Source organism: Triturus cristatus, chromosome 6 (genome assembly GCF_964204655.1).
Source record: "Triturus cristatus chromosome 6, aTriCri1.1, whole genome shotgun sequence".
Lineage (NCBI taxonomy): Eukaryota > Metazoa > Chordata > Amphibia > Caudata > Salamandridae > Triturus > Triturus cristatus.
The window spans coordinates 1240307929-1240332138 of NC_140589.1; the positions used below are offsets into that span (position 1 = coordinate 1240307929).

At 47.9% G+C, this 24210-nt stretch overlaps 1 protein-coding gene across 1 annotated transcript in view; it reads left to right on the top strand.

Moving 5' to 3' along the window:
- BIRC6 (baculoviral IAP repeat containing 6) overlaps positions 1–24210 on the top strand; it is a 1973616-nt gene that overhangs the window by 219522 nt on the left and 1729884 nt on the right. The window lies entirely within an intron of this gene.

A 24210-nucleotide genomic window follows, 5' to 3' on the forward strand; every position in this document is an offset into this window, starting at 1 on the left:
TTCTGTTAAATTTTGTTTTGTAGCAACTTTTTTTTTTTGTGGTGGAGTTGGTACAGCCTCACAAATAAGGTTAAAAAAAAAATCTGTGCAGGACTTGGTACAGCACTGAAGCTCAATGGTGACTTCACAGTTGAACAGTTATCAGCCTCTGCATCACTGTTTTCAGAAGATGAAGTTATTACACACTAGTTTATTTAGGGCATGTATAAGAAGCTTCTTTCATCCCAAGACGATCCCTTTTCATACATGCCTTAAAGGAAATTCCGATCTTATCAAATGTATGCAATCTATTGCATGCAATAGCTGAAATATCTCATTGCATGTATATATTGCTTATTTTCTAACACTATATGAGGTTGGTTGGAGGGTCTAACTTCCGTGTATGGGCTAATCTGAATTTTATTGGCAAAAGTACATGTGTAAGAAAGTCTCCCCTTAATATTGTAAGTAGATACTATCACTGCCAATATCACATAACAGAACTACAGGATGTAGTAGAAGATAATACTTGTAATTGGTTTAATGTGAGACAGTACCTCCTTCTGTCTGTAATACATGGCCACCACATATGCAATAGAGAGCATGCTACCACATCCTTTTCAACACAAATCTGAGCTGCCAAACTTAGCAGTCAATCTTGTAGGGGTTAAATACCACCTTGTAATGTTCTTACATGAGTTTCCATTATGTGAAAAGAAAACAAATATTTTTTTCTCTTCTCAACCAAATATTAAACCATGCCTGAATATTTCGATATTTTTCCCTGTTGCATATACATGTATTTTTTGTTGTTGTTTTAATGAGTCACATACTGCTAATCGGAGTGTCGAGGTTAGATAGTCTTTTTTTATTTGGCAGCTATAGAAGAGGTTCTTTGCCCCCTCCTTAATTCTTTTGTGAGCTTATCTGCTGCATTCACTGGGCGAAGCAAAAATTCAGATTAAAAGGTTATGCAAAGCCATTTTTACTTACTGGTTTTCCATTCGAAAACAAATCTTGCAACAGCGGCAGATTGAGTGATCACTGCTACTAAAGCCACATCTTCAGTACCATGTGAAAAATCAGGGTTAAAAGGTATTTGAGACATTGGGGATGGAAATGTTGTCATACCACTTTTCTAACAAAAAATTCCAATAACTCTGGTACTATTGAAATGGAAAACTTTAGTCTACAATTTTAAAATCTGTATCTCTAAGGCAATTCTAGCAGAAAATGCAACAGAGTTCTCAGGTAATCCTACTGTAAAAGCAAGTAGGGTTTCATGCTTTGGGGACCATCAAGGCCACTGTAAGCACTTGGTGCTACAGTATTTGGCACACATGCCACATAATCCACAATTCCATTAATAATTTACAGATTTTAACAAAAAAATAGTTTTCAGCTCGGGCTGATCAAAATTTATTAAAAATGCTGACACGTGTTGTTGCACTTTGGCAGTCCCTTAACAGCACAGTGGCAGGTCATGTCTCAGTAGCCGATTGCTGTATTGAGGTGTTAAAATTATACTAACTAGGTGAAACCTGTGCCTAGATAGAATAAACATGTATAGAAATTACAATAGTGATTTAATACAGATACAAAATGTGCTGCATTACGCTGCATATTGTGCTTTTTCAGGCTGCATAGTTTAGTTATCCCCAGTGCATAATTTTGCCCCCCTGCATCATAATTCCAGTGGTTTTCAATCAAGTACCAGGTGTATGTGTGCTGCACAGATCTAAAATAGCCTTGAGATTTCAAGCTTGATTCATTTATATAAATACAGGGATTCTCATGAATACTTCTAACCACAGATTTTGCAATTTATGAATGTTCCCAGGTGCGAGACTGGAACCTTTGCAATAGCTACTGCACCAACATTTGTCTCTGTCACAGCTCTGTCCTGCCTCCTGACATGATGACAAGGTTCTAAATATATGCGCCCCCACTGCCTCCGCAGCCTATTCTGCTGGGATGGTTTATTATATATTGCACCTGGTGCACTCCTGGATTTTTTTGTAGACATCCAAGCATCATTGATGGATATTCCCTTCGAGTGGGGCAAACATTTTGTTGAGAAAGTTGATGCAACCTTTGAGCACAAAAACAATGGGGGACTTTTGCCTACTACATAGTTTTTATACCAACCCTGCCAGTTCTACGTGCAGTACTGGAAGTTCAGAGGTTACTCTCAAAGCTCACTTTTTTCTAGAACAGCCTTGGCAGCCCACCCAGCAGCCAGCACATACTTTTTGTGGCACTATGTTAAAGACCATGCCAAGGGGGAGAACAAATAAGAAGCCATGGGTCATACCTGTAAAAATCCCACCTGGAACCAGGAGAATAGACATATACTAAGCAATGGTTGCTCGTTGGGTGGGGGTCGGGTTGACATTCACATGTTACTCATTGTTTAAAAGAAAGAATTGCTCAAAAACACATAATGACAGTTGTCACGGCAATTGCCATTATGTATCCTTGATTAATTCCCTGTTATAAATAATGGGTAAAATATGAAAGGTGAGGTTAGCACCAACACTAATTCTCTGTGTACTCTTCTCCAGGTAACACTTTCAAAACCCCTTTACTTTGCTTTATAGTTGGTCCTGGTCCTTTAGGCATGGAATCTAATGTTGACAAATCTAGTGGCACTCTTATAACTTCTCACCCATGGGTCCTCTGATCATCCAAGCTGGGTTATGCTCCTCCAAGTTGGTTATGCTCCTCCTTTTCTGGACATCCTCCTTGCCTTGCTCTTGTTTCCACTCAGACGTTGGGGAATCACATCAGATTCCTCTCAAAGTGATATTACTTCCCACGAAAACAGTCAAGAGTGTTCTAGGGTCAGAACATGCATTTTGCATAATAAGGTGCTTCCCAAGAGTAACAGGGGCTTGAGACGTATTCCTGCTCTCAGGTTGCTGAACTCGTTTTTTAGTAAGGAGAAGATCAAGATGATGAACCTGACACAAGTTCTGCTGGCCTTGGGCAACAAGAGCTGGATGATGTCCCTAGATCTGCAGCACGTGTACTGTTATGTACCAGTTCTGCAATCCCATAGGAAGTATCTTTTTTTTAGTAGTGTTAGCTGCTCACTTCCTGGTCACCTTTTTCTTGCCTTTAAACCTTGCATCAGCCTCTCTGGTCTTTATGACGGTCATGGCAGAGGTTGCTGCCCACTTGGAGGATCGGGATTTCACTTATTCCCATAATACTGGCTGTGCCGGACAGCTTGCAAAAATAATGTTGCTGCTGTCCAACCTGGGGTTTTCCTTCGAGTTCAAATTTCCTCTTCGTCCTTGTTAGAGACTGACATTATTCAGAGCAATCTTGGAAACAGTCACCTTGAAGGTCTTTCCTAACATTCAGGCTAGGAACCCGATAATTTTGTTCCATAGGAAAACTACTGTTATTTGGTCTTTTGATGTCCTACATCATCCTGGTGCCTTATGCTAGTTGGCATTACTATGCCCTTCAGTGAAATTAGCTTCTACAGTGGACCCAGCACTGGCACCTTTTTTCAAATGGGACCCATGTCCGAGGTGGCTCAGGAATTCCATTGTTGGATGCCAGTCCAATCTGCCACAGATCTTTCTCGTTGCCCCTTCCGAAGATCAGTTATGCTTGATGCTTCATCTCTCCATTGGTGGCGTTGGCATCACACTGTGGAGCTTGGAGGCCTTTGGCCTCTGGTAGACCTGTGCATTCATATCAATCTTCCGGAGCTGTGTGCCTTCCGACTGACTCTTAAGGTCTTTCTTCCTTCCCTTGCCGGTAAGATGATCCAGGTTCTAACAGACGATGAGATCACTGTGGTATGTCAACAAGCAAGGTGCCGTTGGGTTACATGCTCTTTCTGGAGGCATTGAGGCTATAGCACTCAGTCCGGAACCTCTTGTGGTCCTCTGAAGACCAGTCATCCTAGAGTCTCCCTGAAAGTCACATCCGATTAACTCAGTAGGCCTTATTTTGCTGATCACTAGTGGCATCTGGACCTGGAGATGTTAGGGGACATCTGCATTTAGTAGGTTGCACAGTTGGTAGACCTTTGTGCCATATCCGAAAACGCTCCATGCCTAGTGTTTTGTGCTCTTCCATCCCCCTTTTGGGGATTTCAACAGGACACATTCTGCCTTCAGTGGGACTTCTATTTGTGTTTTCAACTCTGATTGTGTGGATGATGAAGAAAGGTCCAATGGAAAGGTGCCTAGCGCATTCTGATAGTGCTTGTTTGGGCCTGTATTGTCTGGTACTCTTTAGTCTTGACCCAGAGAATAGTGCATGAGGTTAACGCAATCAGCTGAGAGGTTTAACTCCAATGTTACAAGTGGGGAGTGTTATTCTGGCTACCTGCCACTAAGTCTAAAAATTCAGCCCATCGGGCTAAGATTGCCTCCAGCTGAAAGGAGAAGCTGGTTTAGTTATTTCATGGGAAAATGTCTGATTGTTTTTTGTTTTTACTGTTTTTGGCCCAGCAAGGCTTTTCTGTGAGAATTGTTCAATGGTACAGTCTTTTTGACTTTTCTTGGGTTGCTTTATTAGGGCTTGCTCAAGTCATCAGTTGTTACTAGGATACGTTTCTAAGCTGATTGGCTGGGATGTATTTGAACCTGCTGAAATATTACTTGATCAACCTTAATTAAATTGTCTTAATAATTAGAAGTGACTTATAATGTCTTGGCATAATAAAGATTATGCATAATTAAGCTGGGTTCACTATTAATTCTTGATATGAGGTCTGGTCAGGGAAGCCCACATTAATACGTTTTTGGTTCTCCTGTTACAGTTTAACTTAGGATGAGTTATTTTGTGACACAGATGAAAGAATAAAAAACAAATCTCAATTTTTGACACTGCATTGTGTTTGACTTGCACACCTTAGAGATATTGTATTTTTGCTTGTAAATTGTGTGTCACAGTGTGACGAAAAAATGAGAATGTGTAATCAGTTTCTACATTTGTGTATTAGCCACAGTTGAACAGTTGCCGTTTTTAGGTCTTGCACCTAGCGCTGCAGTGCGCAGCAAGAGACCTCTTGGAGGGGGTTTAAAAAAGGACCTAGGAATCGCACACGCTTGTGCGTGTGCTTTTCCTTTTGGCCCAAGCTATTGGCCTTTGCGTGCGTCTCTTTATGAAAGACAGCACGTAATTGGCCAAAGGCGGGCGCATTGCTCCGCCCATGGCCTGTTTGTGTCGGTTACCCGCACCGCTGCCATGTGGTTTCAATTCTCGTGCCCAGACACGGGCGCGATAATTAAAACCACATAGCTCGCTGTGGCGCATGCTCGCACCACTCGTTTACGTGGTTCCTAAAACTCGGGATTATCTTTTTTTTTTCTTCCTGCGTGCTCCCAGGTAAGGGCTCTAGCCTGTGACGCAAGTAACACCAGAGCACTTCATTCAAACGTTGTTAATAAACTGTGGCTCCTTTCGGGCCTCTCTCACTTCCTCCACCTGAATAAAGGCTTGGGGGGGTGGGGGCGCACGCCACCCTGAGGGCTGTAGCCTGTGACTTGTCCGAGCGGTGACGTGTTTACACGGTTGGCGGGAGCGGTATTTGGGGTCAGAAAAGGCACAGGTCAGTCCCTCGCTAGACACGCATTGCACACATTGGCTGTTACGGAACAGTTCACCGAAGTCGCGCTAGCCGTGCCCTGCCCCCGAGGTGCTTGCCATGAGCTTCAGGTGCCCTGGGAGGAAGTCCTTCAGCTGAGCGATGCACTCGTTAATCCGGTCCCGCCTCTTCTTCTCGATCAGGCGGTGCGGCAGCTTGTAGGTGTCCTGTGGGCAGAAGGAGAGAACGCTTAACGAGGCTGGATGGATGAGGGCAGCGCTACACAGGGTGACAGGCTGAGTGATGCCCAGCAGGACATAACACATGCGAGTCTACCTCTTTCCATACACCAGTCAAATTTAAATACACTGTTACCACATATTCCCATACCCATAAACCACATATTCCCATACCCTAGTCACAACCAGTTTAAATGCCCCAAACATCCTCCCTCCATACACTGGGGTAAAATCTAAGACTGCAGCTTCTTCCGGTATACACTATTACACTCTCCCGTTCACCGCCACACCTAGTGCCCGATGCGCCAAGAAACCACGGCTGCAGTACTCTGCACTAGGGGGTTCACGTCTGACCCAAAGTTCACCAGTCCCAAACTGGAGCCCTCCGGGGTCAAGGAACAGAGGTCATGGGTCTGGGGCAATTTAAACACTGCAGACCTGTGCGGCATACACGCTCGTGCCAATGAACACGTTCATTTGCCCATGAAACACTGCAGTGCTGATACATTTGTAATGAATAATAATGAATATAGAGCCACGTGGATTCCCTGAGATCGGATATCAGTAAGTGAGCGTTTGGTATCAAATCCATGCACCACACAACCAGCAGGAAGTGTGCACATAGACAAGACATGTATGTATACAGTCAGACAGGGGCCGTGACACACCCACACAGGTGCATAAACATATGCACAGTGGTGCGCACACACAAGAACAGCACAGCCAGCAATTCCAGCAAACAGGACACAACCTATTCCGAGCAGATACAGAGAGGGCTTATGCATGCAAAACGTATACACTAGACTGCCACAATGTGTCATCACACAGAGCCACTAAGCACTCGAGGACAGGTGGAGCAGACAGGAACCCCCTCTGATTCACACATGTGATGTGCGAACACTCCGGCGCACACGGGGTCGCCTATAGAAGCCAGACGACCCACCTGGACAGTCACAACTGTGGTAATATACACAACAATGTGCCCGAGGAAGGGCGTGTGCGGGTTTGGAATAGAGCAACCACAAACAGGTGTTCGGCAAGTAAATGTATCCACGCAAGAAGACTTTTTTTTCTAACAGTGTTTTCGTCTCTGTAACCACGGTTTTTTATGTTAAAATTATTCCATAAAAACCCCAATTTTAATTTTGAAGTTTTTCATAAAATAACTCTATGCCACTTAGCATTCCACTTCAAAGCGCTTCTTAATCGATGGTTGTGAATATATGGAGACCTGATTTAGAAGTGTTAACATTTTGCACCCCATTTGCCCCAAAGGTAACTAGACTGCAAACTGCTGGACCTTGTTAACTATATTATAATATCGGGAGAATCGGCCCTCAGCGGTGTGCCCTAGTGGCAACTTGCAGACTCCGTGACCAAGAGCTCTGGGTTTAAATGAGGGGTTTCTAAATGTGTCCGAAATGTGTGATCTTGGGCAAAGGACGCTATCACCCCGTTCTCCAGTTCCATCATCTGCCGAACGTACAACAATCCAGATGTATCAGTGGCCGATATACATCAGCAATCTTCCATAACCCACTAATTCCACAGGCGAGAAGTCTATTGACAGTGTTACAGAAGTGCTGTCATATGGGGAGTTCTGGGGGATGTTTCCTGTGGAATGCCCTCTCGCTATCCAGACTTTCACGGGGCGGGTGTGGTTATTTTCTTACAGCAGTATTTTCAGCCAGTGGCGTGACAGCACAGTACAGCACAAAATGCAACACTTCACAGTATACTTTTCATATAGTGCTCTGCGAGCTGAACTGCCTCAAGGCGCTTGAGCTGTAGCACTAGTAAATTTTTCTCTCTTTCTTACCTTACTGTCCGCGTTCCTTTTCAGCGCTCTCCGGGGTTTATAGAGCTGGTACATATGCGAAAAATCCATTCTGTAAAGTCTCGCATTTGTTGAAGTTAAAGCTGTCTGTGTTGAAAGTGACAATATTTTTTACTTGTTTGTTTGTTTGCAGTTAAGTCATTATGTTTCCATAGCACTATTGCCATTGGTATAAAAAAGCAAAAGTAAAAAACATTGTAATTTTTTACGCGAACAGCTCTAACTTTAACAAATGCGAGACCTATTGCAGTGCAAATGCTTGTTTACACCGACATGAACTTGCATTAACTGAAACCTTGATAATAATATTGTAAAACAATTACTGTTAAAGTGACATAGGTAGGTGTTGAAATGAGATAGGAACTAATGTTTAGAAAATTAAAAACACTGAAATACGCCAGTCCTAGTTCAATGAACTAACTATAACTTGTCCGCTGTCATGCACTGCTCATGAGTCATATATTACACATTACTCACGACATGTTAAATAACATAATTGATTACATCTCAAATGACCTCATCCATATTACTGCTATTCACGTGATCCCATACCCTTTTAATCATTTTAAAAAAGAAAGCAGTTGGTAAAAGGCATACAGCCATACAGCATGACATTATTGTGTGTACATCTGGTACATAGAATGGAAGTACTGTAAGCCTTGGTTGCATGTGGGCTTGTGCACTCTGAGGGCATATGCGCCATAATTCAACGCTTACGTTGCAGAACCTGTCCCAGAGAATCACAAACTTCAGGTGCACCAGTATTGGTATGGAAAGCTATGTCAGTGGCAACAGTTGGCAAATTGTGTACTGGCAGTTTTGGCATTGCCCATTTCAAGTGCCAATATTGAGAGGGCCTTTTCACTGATAAAAGTTTACATGGGTAGGAAAGAGCGAGCATACATGACCCAAGACTTTCTGAAGAAGTACTGTATGGTGTACTACAATAAGTTTGATTTGTAAAAATGTATTTGGACCACATATACACTGTCTGTACACTGTCTATATATCAAGCACTATCAGTGCAGAAAGCAAGCACGGATAAAAGCAAAACATTCCATAAACACCAGAAAAAGACTGTTTCTGTTGTTTTTAATGGCTCAAAAATGTGTAACCACTGATAACCAGTTTATTAAGGTATTGAAATCACTGGAAAACACTAACCTCCCCCCACCCAGAATTGAACAAAAATAGAAACTGAAAACAGGAAAGCCTTCTGATGATGAATGTTTTACTTCCATTCCAGGATTACAAATTGTAACACACCAAATCAAGGTTTTCTTACTAGTATCACACCTAAAGACTCTGCTAATTGTTTCCATTCAGAAAGCCATGTTGTACCTAATGTGCCTCTCGTCTTGCTGCATGCTGTGTCTAGTCGACTGCTCCACTGATAGACCTCAAACATGGTGTCAATCTTTATGAACTCTGCTCACCACAACAAACTACTATTCTCATCTTCCTTGTTCGTTCAGCTGTATTTGATAAATTCAGCTGTTCAGTCCTGTTTAACTCAGTCTCCTCCATTGTTATTGCAGGAAGATCTCTAGGAAATAATAAAAATTATATATGAAGACCATATATATACAGCTCTGTATATGTATACACATATATTATTTTTCCAAGCAAATGCAGCCCCCATAGAAGGCTAAGCAATGTAGATAAAATTATCCAATAATGCACCATAGGTATAAAAATACACCTAAATCTCTTTTTCTTTTTTTTTCTCTTTTTTTAATGAGGTAACACACTCATAACAAAGGAAAAAAGAGCACTGTGCAAAACACAGAACCATCAAACATTGTTAGCCTGCAGGCTGCATTGCAATACAATACCATAGAGACTGAAAATCCTTGTACAGGTAAAAACTGGCACCGTGCCTTTAAGGCAGCCCTGACTCCAATATCCCATCATGCCTCAGGGGTGACAGTTGGGTCAGTTGTTCTTTCTGGCTCCTTCTGTCAGGACCCTGGAATTCAGCTCTCTTCTTTTTTGACTTTTCAGTCAAGAATTGTTACTTTTCTAGTAATTTTTTGGACTTCCTCTGGTATACTCTATCGGGGAAGCGTTTATCTTTGGTTTCTGACTAAATTTAACAACTTTTTCTGTCAGAAAAATGCCTTCTTTATTCATGCCGTGTCCATCTTGTGGCAAAAAGAAGGCCTCTTCAGACCATCACGAGGTGTGTATTGTCTGCCTACCAGAGTCTCACTCTCCTGCATCCTGCCGTCACTGCAAGGACCTTTCAAAGAGGTCTTTGAAAGAGAGAGAGAGAATTAGGCTTTATGGCCTTTCGGAGCGGTCGACGTCGAAGCAGCTGGTCCCTGTATGTTCTCCATCGGCGTCGGGCTCGGCGTCAAAGACTCGAGCGGCGGGATCGTCGCTGAGAGGTGAGGAGTCCAGGGGGAGTCATGCTTCCAAACGAAAGTCCACGTCGACGCTCGATCCGGCGGCGAAGCGCATTTGTTCGTCGTCGGCAACTTCGACGTCAAGAAAATATCCTTCAACGTCGAAGAAGGCTCATCGCCGATCAACGTCGAGAAAACACCGTTCGACGTCAAGACATCGCTCAACGTCAAAATCGACACCAAGAGAGAAGTCGACGTTGCAGGAAGAGCACAGGCGTTCGACGTCGAAATCATTGGTGACGCCGAGGCAAAGATTGGTATCAAAAGATCCCGCAAGATCTTCGACGTCGAGACATGATTCGCCGTCAAGAGAAAGACGATCCTCTTCGAAGGTGCTGTCGACGCCGAGGCACAGATCGTCACAACAGTCGACGTCGAGGCGGGTGCCTCCGTCGGAGTCGACGTCGAGGCGGGTGCCTCCGTCGGAGTCGACGTCGAGGCGGGTGCCTCCGTCGGAGTCGACGTCGAGGCGGGTGCCTCCGTCGGAGTCGACGTCGAGGCGGGTGCCTCCGTCGAGGTCGGCGTCGAGGCAGGAGCTTCCGTCGAGGTCTGCGTCGAGGCAGGACCCTCCGTCAAAGTAGACGTCGAGGCAGGAGCCTCCGTCGTTTAAGTTCTCCAGATCTCCGGAGAAGATGGTGACGTCGCGGCGAGATTCCCAGTTGGGTTCTAGACCTCCGTCCAGGACAAGTCCTCCGTCGACGACAAGGCTCACGACGTCGAGGCAGGACACATCGCCGGTGATCCATTCGGCGTCCAAGTCCAGGTCTCCGGTGATAGGCCTATCACCGTCGAGACGATCCCCGAGGTGGGATACCAGGAGACGTCAGACATTCGTCTGACGCTTAGGAAAGTATCAAGACGCAAGTCTCCTCATAGGGTGATATATACCACATCGGAGCACGATTCATCGCGTCCGATCTCCATTTCCCCTTCAGCCTGTCAAGATTCAAGATCAAGATCCGGATCACCAGAACTGTTGGGTGTCTCTCCAGTTCCTCCGGTGGAGCATACATCTCAAGACGAGGGCCATGCTCTACCTCAGAGCCCCGTCAGGGAAATGCCTCCGAATCCCTCCATGATTCAGGCAGTTAAGGAGTCCTTAACAAGGCTTAGGACTCTGGATCAAACATTACAACCAGCAAGATCCCATTCTCGAGGAAGAGAATTGCGAAGGCGCTCGCGCTCGCCTAGAAGGCGATCCAGGTCTACCTCTCAGAGGAGAGAATCAATCAGATCGGGGAGAAGGCGACGGAGGTCTCCTTCATCTTCCTTGTCAAGCCGTTCGTCCAGAAGAGATTACTCACCCACACTCACAGATACTCCACCATCTAGAGTGTCGCCAGTGGACGATATCACCACTTTTCAGGATGTGCTGTGTAGAGGGGCGACTAAGTTGAACATTCCCTTGCCTGTTCAAGAAACCACCTCTTCGGTCATCTTCGAGACCCTTCATGAGAGAGCGGTGTCTCGTCCATTGTTGCCTTTAGTCCCTGGGTTACTTAAACCAGTAATGGACATCTTCCTAACGCTAGCGTCTATCAAATACGCGCCGGCGCGGATTCTTAAAAAATACCGTCCAGCCCCCGAGGATCCTCTGTTTCTCAAGGCGGACCCTCCACCGAACTCGGTGATTACAGCTGCTGCCAGAAAAACGCATTCAGTGGTATCATCATCCACAGTGCCGCCGGATAAAGACAGTAAATCGCAAGACTCTTGGGGCAGAAGAGTATGTGGCTCGGCGGCCTCGAGTCTGAAAGTGGCTAGTGCCTCAGCGCTTCTGGGGCGCTACGACAGATCACTATGGGATTCCCTGCAGCGATTTATAGAAAAGGTGCCTTCCGAAGACAGAAAGGACTTCGAAGAGATCCTGCACGAGGGCAGTCTAGTTTCAAACCAAGTGATCAGCGCAGCAGCGGATGGAGCAACGTTGGCAGCGCACTCATATGCTCACGGGATTTCCGCCAGAAGGTCCTCTTGGCTGAGGCTGACAGCTTTGAAACCGGAAGCACAGGCAAGGATTCTAAATCTGCCTTTCTCGGGTAGTTCGCTTTTCGGTTCTCATGCGGACGAAAAGATGGCTCGGATGAAGTCAGAACTCGACACCATGAAAGCCGTGGGCTTAGAGAAACTGAAAGAATTCCGTCGCCGTAGGGGAACCGACAGGCGTAGCTACCAGCAGAGTGTTCAAACCCCTCACTGGCAGAAAAACCAAGGGCAAAAGAAACAGCAATTTCCGTCCCATAGATCATCCAGGGGACGTGGAAATAACCGCCAGGCCGGTGGTGGAAACAAGGCTCAAGGAAAGCAATGAGAGCCTGCTTCCTCCAATGCCGTCCACCTCTCCGGTGGGAGGAAGTATTGCACACCATCTCCCAGAGTGGCAATCCATCACAAAGGACAAATGGGTTCTGAATATACTGCGACATGGATACTCGCTTCGTTTCCGGAGTCCTCCTCCCTCGATACACCCGGTACAATCATCTCAACACCTCAAGATGTTAAGAGAAGAAGTAGCAACCCTGCTGCTCAAATCAGCAATAGAAAAAGTCCCCAGGGCGCAGAGAGGAAGAGGAGTCTACTCCCAGATATTTTCTGATCCAAAGAAGAAATGCAAAAGCAGAGTTCAGACCCATCTTGGACTTACGGACACTAAACAAGCATATCAAAAGGGAAAAGTTTCGCATGCTTGCGCTTCACCAGATATATCCGCATCTCCGGCAAGGAGATTGGATGTGCTCGCTGGATCTGCAAGACTCGTATTTTCATGTTCTCATAGTACAGTCTCATCGGAAATTCCTAAGGTTCATGGTGGGGACCCCTCACTATCTATTCAAGGTCCTACCATTTGGCCTGAAATTGGCCCCTCGAGTATTTACAAAATGCATGGCAGTAGTAGCGGCTGCACTGAGGCGCGCAGGAGTCTTCGTCTATCCCTATCTCGACGATTGGCTGACAAAAGGACCATCGCCTCAGAGTGTGCACTCACCGCTGGAACGCTGTGTAGGAAGGTGGATATCTGACTATGGTTACCCCCAACTTTTTGCCTAGTGTCTAGCTGGTTTTCCGACTTAGTTGGCCTGAGATCCTGCCATTCAGGGTCTCAGGCAGTCTGCTCTCTCTTTAAAATGGACTCCATGTACCCTAGGTACATACACAATTGGTAAGGATCACCTTATTGGACCCTGTACAGTGTACCCTAGGTACCCAGGGCATAGGTGTACCCTAGGCCTCCCAGGGGCTGCAGCATGTATTATGCCACCCCTGGTCTGGCATTCCAATCAGACACAACTGGCTGATCACTCAGCTGGGGCAAGGTCGTGTAATCACCCCTTGCTTAGATATAGTATACCTATATCTACCCTTGTATATAGACACGTGTACCGATCAGCCACTCCTATGGCAGGCCTTAACAATCCTGGAGGCAGAGTGCTTGGTAACATGTGAGATGGTGCTCTAGCATGAGCTGAGCCTGTCTGCAGCTTTCGGAACCATGTCCTTATAGCTGTTCTATGATATAGCCTACCATATACTCTTAAAGTACCTTATAATCTTAAACGGTTATGGTAACTATGGTTTGGCTTTATCAAAACATGTTGTGTAAGGTGTCTAACACTTTGGAATAATACCCCCATACCATTTCTGGTGATGAGGATATTATTCCCCCCTTCTAGAGGGAGAGACATGTTAAAATCCTACTTTGCTGTTTAACTCTAACCAAAGCCTCAGCATCACAAAATGGATGCTGCTGCCACAGACACGAGTCTGACCTCCTGCTGCTGGGAGTGATCCCGGCAAGGGAGGCTTGGACAATAGGTTTCCTGCTTGGGGAGGTGCTAGCACCTCCCCAGACAGACTTTAGTGTATTGGGGCAGGGAGGGCTGAAAGGAATGAGACATGCCTGGGGCACACAAGGTGTCCCATGCATAGTCCAGTTTAAACCGGTGCTGGGGCACCCCAGCCCCAGTCCTGGCGCAAAACTGGACAAAGGGAAGGGGGTGTAACCACCCCCCTCCCAGGTCCCACCCATAAGGCGTGACCTCGCAGGCAACCCAGCCCCCCAGATTAGTATAAGTGTGGTAGCTGGGCCCCAGGAGATTAGATTATCCTGAACCTGCAACTTGAACAGAAACTCTGGACCTTCGACATTCGACGAAAGAAGAAGACTGAAGAATCTCACTTGTGGCCAAGGAGTGACTAGCCTGTGCAAACAGGCACCATCAAGAGACTTACCCTTTGCTTTGCTGAAGTTCTACGAGGGACCGACTGCAGAGCCCGACCAGAGCCTTGACTTCCAGACTTCTCCGACCCTGATCCACATCCACAGCCGAGCTGAGATCCGTGGAGGCAACGAGAGACGTGGGACCGGCTACCTGGGAAAAGTGGCGAGTATCTTCCAGCGCAGCTTCTGAGGTACCCTCGAAGTTGTGCACCGGGGATTGAGAAGCCGCAACCCCAAGCACCATCTGCACCGAAGATCAGCCCCCCACACTCCACGAGTCCTGCGTGGGGCCCTTCTGCATTTTCCTGCTTGCCGCGTCTGTCCGGTTGCTTGCCCGTTGGCTAGCGGCTTTTGCGACGACACACCTTTTAATCTTCACTGCTGGTTTGGCTCCTCCAGACTGGCTCCCGCTTCTCTGCAAAAGAGAAGTGCCCCAGACCTTCCTGGTCTGCACCAGAAGCAAGTCCTCCATTCTTCGTGGGTTCCGCTTGCCAAGGCTTGGTGAGTCCTAGTTCGACTTCGACGCCGCCGACAGCAAGAGCCTTCGTGGGACAGCTTGCCTCCTGGTCCTGGTCGTCCTCGACGTCTCCTGGTACCCGTGGCTACTGCGACAAGCTTCACCTCTTCACCTGCAATCTTCACGACATCGCCTGGTTCCTTCCTGGTTCCACTTGGTCACTGGCTAGTGACCCAGACTCTGTCCCTTCTGCTTGCAGGTATCCTCTCTTCTTGATCCCAGCCTTGGGATCCACCGGACACTCTTCACTGACTGCCTGTCAGCAACTTTCCTTCAGGCATCCATAGAAGTCCACGACGAAACCCGACGCAAGTTCACACCTATGCACCCGCAGCCCGTGGGCTAGGTAACTTGGGTACTTCGGTGCTCACAAGGGTATTGACTATCCTAGGGTCTAGTTTCCGAGTCTCGACTTTCTAGTTATACCAGAAGTGTCCTAAAACTGCTTATTTCTAACTGCTAGTGATTCTATTGACTTTTACGCTTGAGTGTTTCCACTCTGCACCTGAATCCCGTGGGCCTCCCACTTCCTAACTGTTGGTAGTGTAGTGTAGCCCCAGCGATTCCCTAGGCCTAGGCCTATTCTATTTCCGTGACAGTGGTCCTTATACCACTTCTTTAGTATATGGTTTGCGTGGCCCCTAGGGCCTAACTGTATTACCTGTGTGACTTAATGTATGCTTGAATAAGACTGTGTTGTACTTACCTCGAATCTCATAAAGAGTGCTGAGGGTTTGACTAGAATAAATACACGTTATTTTATATATATATCTGTTGTGGTGTCCTTTCATTTGGTATTGAAGGGATTATATATGGTATCACAGATGGCTTCACATGCCATTCAGAGTTTAGCCTAAGACTGCTCTTGTCCATGCTACCACTAGGATAGCTGGTCTATAAGGTTGACTTTACAACCAATCACCATAAGGGTTGTTTGGACTGATATAAGGTGTACACACTAGAACCAGTGACATCATACATCAGGCCAACTTCTCACACGCTGCCTGAACTTGTGTCACAGATTGGGGCTCAGGGTGAACTTGAAGAAATCCAACTTCACACCAACCCAAAGGAAACACTACCTCGGTGCAACTATAGACTCCGCAGTAGGAAAAGTGTTTCCTTCGGAGGAGAGACGGTCATCCCTGATCTACAAAGGAAAGCAGATTATGACCAACAAGCTCTCTACAGCGCGACAGATTTCGTCTCTGCTGGGGGCCATGGCATCCTGCATATTCCTGGTGCCCAATGCCAGGTTGAGGATGAGTCCTCTCCAACAAGATCTGGAGGACAAATGGGACCAAAGGCATTCACTGTGGGAGGAACCAGTCTGTCTTTCCTCAGCGGCCAGGCAATCAATCAAGTGGTGGTTGAAACCACTCAATCTACAGGTGGGGCTTCCGTTTCATCAAGAACCCCCATCTCAGACGTTGATCACCGACGCATCCCTGGAGGGTTGGGGTGCGCATCTGGGATCCCTACAGACTCAAGGACGGTGGTCAAGCAGCGAAAGGTTGTACCACATCAACATGCTAGAACTCATGGTAGTCCACCTAGCCCTCAAAGCATTCCTGCCAGCTATCAGGACGAGTCCCATTCTAGTACAAACGGACAATACCACCACAATGTACTACCTGAACAAACAGGGGGGTACTCGATCCAGGACGCTCTCGCTGGAGGCTCAGTCCCTCTGGCACTGGAGCCTAGCAAGGAACATTTCAATAAAGGCGGTGCACCTGCCAGGAGAGCTCAACGTAAAAGCGGACTTGCTCAGTCATCATTTTCAAGATCCAGACGACTGGGTACTCAACGACGAGGTACTAGAGGGCATCTTCAAGGAGTGGGGACGTCCGCAAATAGATCTCTTCGCGGACGAACACAACGCGAAATGCCGAGGCTTCGCCTCAAGATACCATCCACCAGGATCCATAGGGAATGCTCTTTTGATCGATTGGTCAATGACATTTGTGTACGCCTTTCCGCCGCTCCCGCTGATCCCCAAGGTGGTGACCAAGCTGCAACACTCGTCTGCCAAGATGATCCTCATAGCACCGGACTGGCTGAGGCAGTGGTGGTACACGGATCTCCTCCACATGTCGATCCGACCTCACAAGCGCCTGCCGTGCAGATCGGACTTGTTAACCAAGATGCAGGGGAGGATTTACCATCCCAGTCTTCCCTCGCTGAGCTTAACAGCATGGCTGCTGAAGTCCTCCAGTATGGCCATTTAAACCTTCCTCAGGAGTGTATGACCATACTGAAGGAGGCTAGGAGGCCTTCTACAAGACACTCTTATTTCTGTAAGTGGAAGAGGTTTTATGTATGGTGCATGCAACATCAGTATAACCCTACAAAATGTCAGGAGGAAGTGATTTTGCCTTATCTCCTTCACTTAGCCAGACTGGGGTTGAAATTTTCTTCCATTAAGGTTCACCTAGCGGCCAATACAGCATATAGGTGCTCCCCTGCAGGTGGTTAAGGATTTTTTGCAGGGGCTCAAAAAGGTTTACCCCCGAGTAAGGCCTCCCACGCCTTCTTGGGAGCTGAACCTGGTTCTATCAAAACTTATGAGTTCACCTTTCGAGCCCATACATAAAGCTACTTTGCAGCACCTTAAGTGGTAAACAGCTTTTTTGATAGCTATCACTTCAGCACGTAGGGTGAGCGAAATACAGGCCGTCTGTTCTAAAGAGCCCTACACTATTTTTCATCTGAATAGGGTAGTGATGAGAACTCATCCATCTTTTTTACCAAAGGTGGTGTCAGATTTTCATGTTAACCAGACTATCTCCTTACCTACCTTTTTTCCCCAACCCCTCATCGCCAGCTGAGAGGGCGTTGCACTCTTTAGATGTCAAGCGCGTTCTAAAGTTCTACCTAGATAGGACTAAGGCTGTCAGGAAGGCTGACCACTTATTTGTTAACTATGGTGGTGTCCGCACAGGTTTTGCTGCATCTAAGCGTTCCATTGCTAGGTGGATTGTGTCCGCCATTAAATTGACTTATCAGCTAGCGCAGAAGCCACTGGCCGCTCGGCCTAAATCGCACTCCACAAGAGGGAAGGCGGCTACTGCTGCGTTTCTCAATAATGTCCCACTCTCCGAGATCTGCAAGGCAGCCACTTGGAGATCTGTCCACACATTTACGAGGCATTATTGTCTGGATTCGGACACCAGAGCAGACACTCAAGTAGGGCAAGCCTCCTTGAGGAATCTGTTCAATAACTGAATTTGTAAATGGTTTATTTCTCCATGTATAGTGCAGTTCTCAGTTGCCTGCAGGTGGAAGGTGGGCTTGCTATCCTATTCAGTGCTTATGACTATTGATGAGGATCCCCTGGAAGAGAAGGATAAGTTACTTACCTGTAATCCTAGTTCTCTTCCAGGGGTATCCTCATCAAAGTCATAAGCAACCCACCCGCCTCCCCAGGCAATTTTGAGTTTTGTATTATTTAACATGGAGGAACTATATCTTTGTATGTAGGACTACAGTCCCGCAAAGAACAACTGCCCCAACTGTCACCCCTGAGGCATGATGGGATATTGGAGTCAGGGCTGCCTTAAAGGCACGGTGCCAGTTTTTACCTGTACAAGGCTTTTCAGTCTCTATGGTATTGTTTTACAATGCAGCCTGCAGGCTAACAATGTTTGATGGTTCTGTGTTTTGCACAGTGCTCTTTTTTCCTTTGTTATGAGTGTGTTACCTCATTTAAAAAAAAAGAGATTTAGGTGTATTTTTATAACTATGGTGCATTATTGGATAATTGTATCTACATTGCTTAGCCTTCTATATGGGCTGCATTTGCCTGGAAAAAATAATATATGTGTATACATATACAGAGCTGCAAGGATTAGTGATAAATGTGGGAGGGAAAATGGGTATAATTGCTACGAAATTGGGAGGGTTTGGGACAAAATTAAGGACGGGCTTGAACAGGACATGCCAATCTAAAAAAAAAAAAAACACAAAAAAGGAAGACCACTACAATTCACAAAAGCACTTCTAAAGTTACTACAGCCTTAAAGGAGTCAAATTAAGCTTAGATGTACTCCAGCCCATCCTTAATGTAAGTCAAGCACGAAATATAGTCAGCCGCTGTTACACTAACCTGGAAAAAAGTGGGGTCTGGGAATTAAAATAACACTCCATATCAACTAATGTTAAATTAACTAAATTATTTTGACATTTAGAATTTTCTATATTTACTTTATGGAGGCAAAAACTAATCATATGTATTAGGTTCTTTATTAATAAATATATTTTAAAACGGTAAATTAAAATGTTTAAAATAACGTAAAGGTCTTAAATTCATTTAAATATAAAACTTATAAGCCACAGGCCCTGATAAGATATCAGGTGATCTTATGAGACATAAAGCAGTATGGGTACCTTATGTAAATTTGCTTAGAAATGCTGTGGCAACAGGTGCACCATGGAGAGTGGCTGAAATGGTTCCTATTTTTAAGAAGGGCAGTCGACAAGATCCTGCTAATCACAGGCCAATTAGCTTAATGGATACCGTGCAAAAGGTTTTCACAAAGTAGATTCTAATTAAGCTTAATAATTGAATGGAAGACAATAACATCCTGACTCAGTACCAAGCGGGCTTTAGAGTAAGAACGTGCACAATTAACCAGGTTTTTAGGCTGTTATGCATAGCTTGTAAGTACACAAAACTAAAGGGAGGACATATGTATATGGCGTTTATAGATCTGAAGTCCGCTTTTGACCTTATCCCCAGGGATTCTCTCTGGAATTCTTTAAAATCCCAAGAAGTGCCTGAAGATCTTCTGGTGCAAATAGTACGGCTACACAAAGACAACCTGGCAAGAATCAGATGGGGATCTAGGAGTGAACTTACGGAAGCAATCCCAATAAAAACAGTAGTAAAGCAGGGATGCGTATTGGCACCTACCCTCTTTTCGCTATACGTAAACGACGTTGTGCTTTATCTTTGGGATTGTAAACACGACTCCCCAAATCTAGAAGGGGTGCCAATACTGTTGCAGGGATTCTCCACAAACACAGAATTATGCGCAGGATTATAGGACCTTGGTGTGTAGGGACTGGGTCATCCTACCACCTTAGTACCCACGAGCTAAAGACCGACTAGCTCTAGTGTCTCACTTGCTCTCCTACTCCCTCTCGGAGAAACAAATGATTAGACACCCCAGAACACAACACTCCTGATCTCTCAGGAATCGCGGTAACAAGATACACCTTTTCGCTCTCACTCTTGTACTTGTCCCCATAAAAATCTGACAGAGACACGAAATAGTTTAAAATATTTATTTAAACGAACATGTCCTTACATGCAGTATGCGTGCCACAACAAGCTGTAAAATGCATAGTACAAATACAGTCATCATAGCAGCTAGTCCATATATCATGAATGGCAATGTCATCATGGTAAGACAATGGAGCCTAACCTCCCTCCACTTGCCAAGAAGCAGCATTATTATATATTAAAAGATCTCTGGGCTTTGTCAGCAGACCCGATACCTTAGCCTATAGATGGTAGATCTACATCATAGGTGTTGCCTCACTCTTCTTGCCGGAAAGGTCCCTCTCCAAGTGTGTGCTACATATTCGTGTATTCTAATAAAACCAAAGGAAGTTTGTCCAAACAGCTGCATCGGTATGTTCTGTGTAAGGGCTAAGGCCTGGCCAGAACAAAATAACAAGGGGCATTGTTCGACCTTGCACATAATGTTCAGTCAAAATCCCAAGAACATGCAGAGGGTGAACACAGCATCTGAAAGAAACACGTTAGTTCGATTCCTTACCTTAGAATATCCCCAGGCGTCAGTCTGGATCCAGAAAGACTTTTATCAGCAATACCCTTGCGCGTCGCTAGGCGTCGTCTGCGGCTCCGCGTCCATCGTCGGCGTCGTGATCGCCGGGATGACGTCGTCTGAGTACTTAGACGCCACCCTCGTGCGCTGACGTCAGTTCTTCTTTTTTCCGCGCTAGTAAGCGCAGATCCGGAAGAGCATACCCTTTTAGTCACTTTTTGACTAAACTTTTTGAACTTTTTTGATTCCTTTTTCGAGTCGACCTCGACTCCTGGTGCTGGTAGGGATGCCCGGTTTCAAGCCGTGTGACGCCTGTCACCGACTGATGTCGGTCATGAATCACCACCGCCGGTGCCTCTACTGCCTTGGGGCCGACCATGATGCCGAGTCGTGCCTCGACTGCCGGGCCTTGACCTCGAAGGCTAGGCGGGAGCGGTCCCGCAAGCTGCTAGAGATCCGGCAGTCGGCTCCGCACCGCTCAAGGTCCCGGTCGAGGAGGAGGTCGAGGGACCGATCGGGGAGCCGCAGCCATCACCACTCGTCGGGGTCGAAGTCCTCGCATTCCAGTAAGTCGAGGCACAGTAAGAAGTCGAAGAGGCGACATCGCTCTTCTGACTCCCCTCGCCGGTCGCGTGACTCGGCTGAGGGTTCGGGTGGCACCACCCACGCGGCTCCGTTGGAGCCGCAGGATTCGCGTCCCGCCCCATACCCTCCGGTCCCTGGGCTTGATGCGACTCCGACTGAGATCCGAGACTTCCTCGTGGCCTTGAGGAGTCTGGCTCCGCCGTCGAGGCCTGCCCGACTGGGAGGCCAAGCGAGCCGGCGGCTCCGGCCCCGGCGCTGTCATCGACTTCAGTACAGACGCCGCACACACCTGTGGGATCTAGGCCTGGATCCCGGTCGACCTTACGACCCCTCCGCCGGCGCCGACCCCTTCGGAGCCGCCCCTGGCGCCGTCTTCAGACAATGTCGTCTCCGGCACCGATGGATGACAGATTCATCTACTGCCCGGCTCCGACCTTTCAACCTGTCTACCAGGAGTCGGATGACGGGGACGACTGGGAGGGGTCTGAGGGCCCTCTGGCACAGCAGTGCCAGTTAAGACAGGACTGGGCAGAATGGCTGGGGGATGCCAGTGGTCTTGACACCTCCCCTGACCCTGGCTTCATCTCTCCTCCCTCCGTGGCGACGGAGGAGGGTGCTACCTATTCTGTGGTGCTGCGCAGGGCTGCCGAAGCCATTCATCTGGAGCTCCCTGCAGTGGCCGTGAGGACTAACCTCCTCACCGAAGTGCTTCAACCGCCAGTAAGCTCCTCGGAGCCTCTACTGCAGTTCAATGAGGCACTGACGAACGTTCTGATGGGCACCTGGTCCAAGCCCTCCACAGTCCCTCCTGTGGACCGGAACGTGGCCCGGCGCCACCGCCCCGGGCGACCCCAGCTTTCTATCGGTGCACCCCACCCCTGAGAGTCTGGTTATCCAGGCCTCTACCTCCCAGAACGCCTTCCCGCCCGCTCCTCCGTATCGGGAATCCAAAAGGTTGGAACAGTTTGGGAAGAAACTGTTTTCCTCCCTTAGTTTGGGGTTGCGGTCTATCAACACCACGTGCCTTTTGGACAGTTACACCCTCTCCTTGTGGGATACGGTGGCGGACGTGCTGCCCCAGTGTCCGGAGGAGGCCCATACACGGTTCGCCCAGGCTCTTGCTGAGGGGCGGGATGCAGCACTGTACTCAATACGATGTGGGCTTGACACAACGGACTCACTAGGTAGGGCAATTGCGACCACGGTGGCGATTCGTCGCCACGCCTGGCTGAGGTCCACGAATTTCTCCGGGGATGTGCAGAGCACCCTCATGGACATGCCCTTCGATGGCCATCGCCTTTTTGGCGACAAAGCGGATAGTGCGCTGGAGCGCTTTAAGGACTCCAGAGCTACGGCCAAGTCATTGGGCCTCTCGGCCTCGCGCCCGCAAACTTCCGCTTTTTGCCCATTTCGTGGCCAAGGAAGGGGCGCCCCCATACGTCCGTCTAGCCACAGGCTGCAGAACCAGCCTCAACGCAGATGCGGACGTGGATTCCGTTGAGGCGGAGCAGGGGGCCAGAGAGCCGGTCAGCCTACATCTGCCCCAGCAGCATCTGCCTCAAAGCCTTCCTATTCTGAGCTTTCTGGCCCATTCCACGCCAGTGGGAGGCAGAGTTCGCCATCACCTGCTCCACTGGCGTACCATCACATCGGACAGGTGAGTGCTGCAAATTGTTCAAAGGGGCTACTCCCTCCCCTTCGAGGCGACCCCTCCAGCCATGCCACCGCAGTACCACAGCATGTCGGGGGATCACTTGCGTCTTCTGCAGGAGGAAGTTACGGCCCTCTTGGCCAAGGGGGCCATATAGTGCGTTGCTGGGGTTCTCCATCAATATGCCGAAGTCGCATCTGAGTCCCTCCCGGAAACTCCTTTTCATCGGAGCGATTCTGTACTTGACGCAGTTCCGGGTTTATCCTCCGGAACAGCAGGTTTGGGATATTCAGGCTCTGATTCAGATCGTTCAGCCTTTATCCCGGATTTCGGTCAGGTTGGAGCTGCGGCTGCTGGGTCTGATGGCCTCCTGCAACCTGCTGGTACATCACGCCAGATGGCGGATGCGGGCTCTGCAGTGGGACCTGAAGTTCCTGTGCGCCCAGCATCGGGGCAACCTGTCCGACCGCGTCCTGATCTCAGAGGGCACTGCAAGACCGTTGCAGTGGTTGCTTACGGACCGCGATTTGTCCAAAGGGGCTACTCCCTCCCCTTCTAGGCGACCCCTCCAGCCATGCCACCGCAGTACTACAGCATGTCGGGTAATCACTTGCGACTTCTGCAGGAGGAAGTTACGGCCCTCTTGGCCAAGGGGGCCATATAGCGCGTTGCTGGGGTTCTCCATCAATATGCCGAAGTCGAATCTGAGTCCCTCCCAGAAGCTCTTTTTCATCGGAGCGGTTCTGTACTCGACGCAGTTCCGGGTTTATCCTCCGGAACTGCAGGTTCGGGATATTCAGGCTCTGATTCCGATCGTTCAGCCTTTTTCCCGGATTTCGGTCAGGTTGGTGCTGCAGCTGCTGGGTCTGATGGCCTCCTGCATCCTGCTGGTACATCATGCCAGATGGCGGATGCGGGCTCTGCAGTGGGACCTGAAGTTCCTGTGCGCCCAGCATCGGGGCAACCTGCCAGATGCGTCCTGATCTCAGAGGGCACTGCAAGACAGTTGCAGTGGTTGCTTACGGACCGCGATTGGGTCAGTGGCAGATCCCTCTCCCTACCCCAACCGAAGCACGTAGTGGTGACGGATGCGTCCCTCCTGGGATGGGGGGGCCACATGGTAGAGGCGGAGATCAGAGGCCCCTGGTCTCCGGCGGAGTCCTGGCTCCATATCATCCTATTGGAGCTGCGGGCGATCTGGCTTGCACTGAAGGCATTCCTTCCCTCTGTACGGGGAAGTGTAGTGCAGGTGTTCACGGACAACACTTCCGCCATGTGGTATTGCAACAGACAAGGTGGGGTTGGGTCGTGGACCCTTTGTCAGGAGCCCCTCCGCCTCTGGACACGGCTGGAACATCAGGTCAGATCTGTGGTGGTTCAACACCTGGCAGGTTCCCTGAACGCCAGGGCGGACTAACTCAACCGC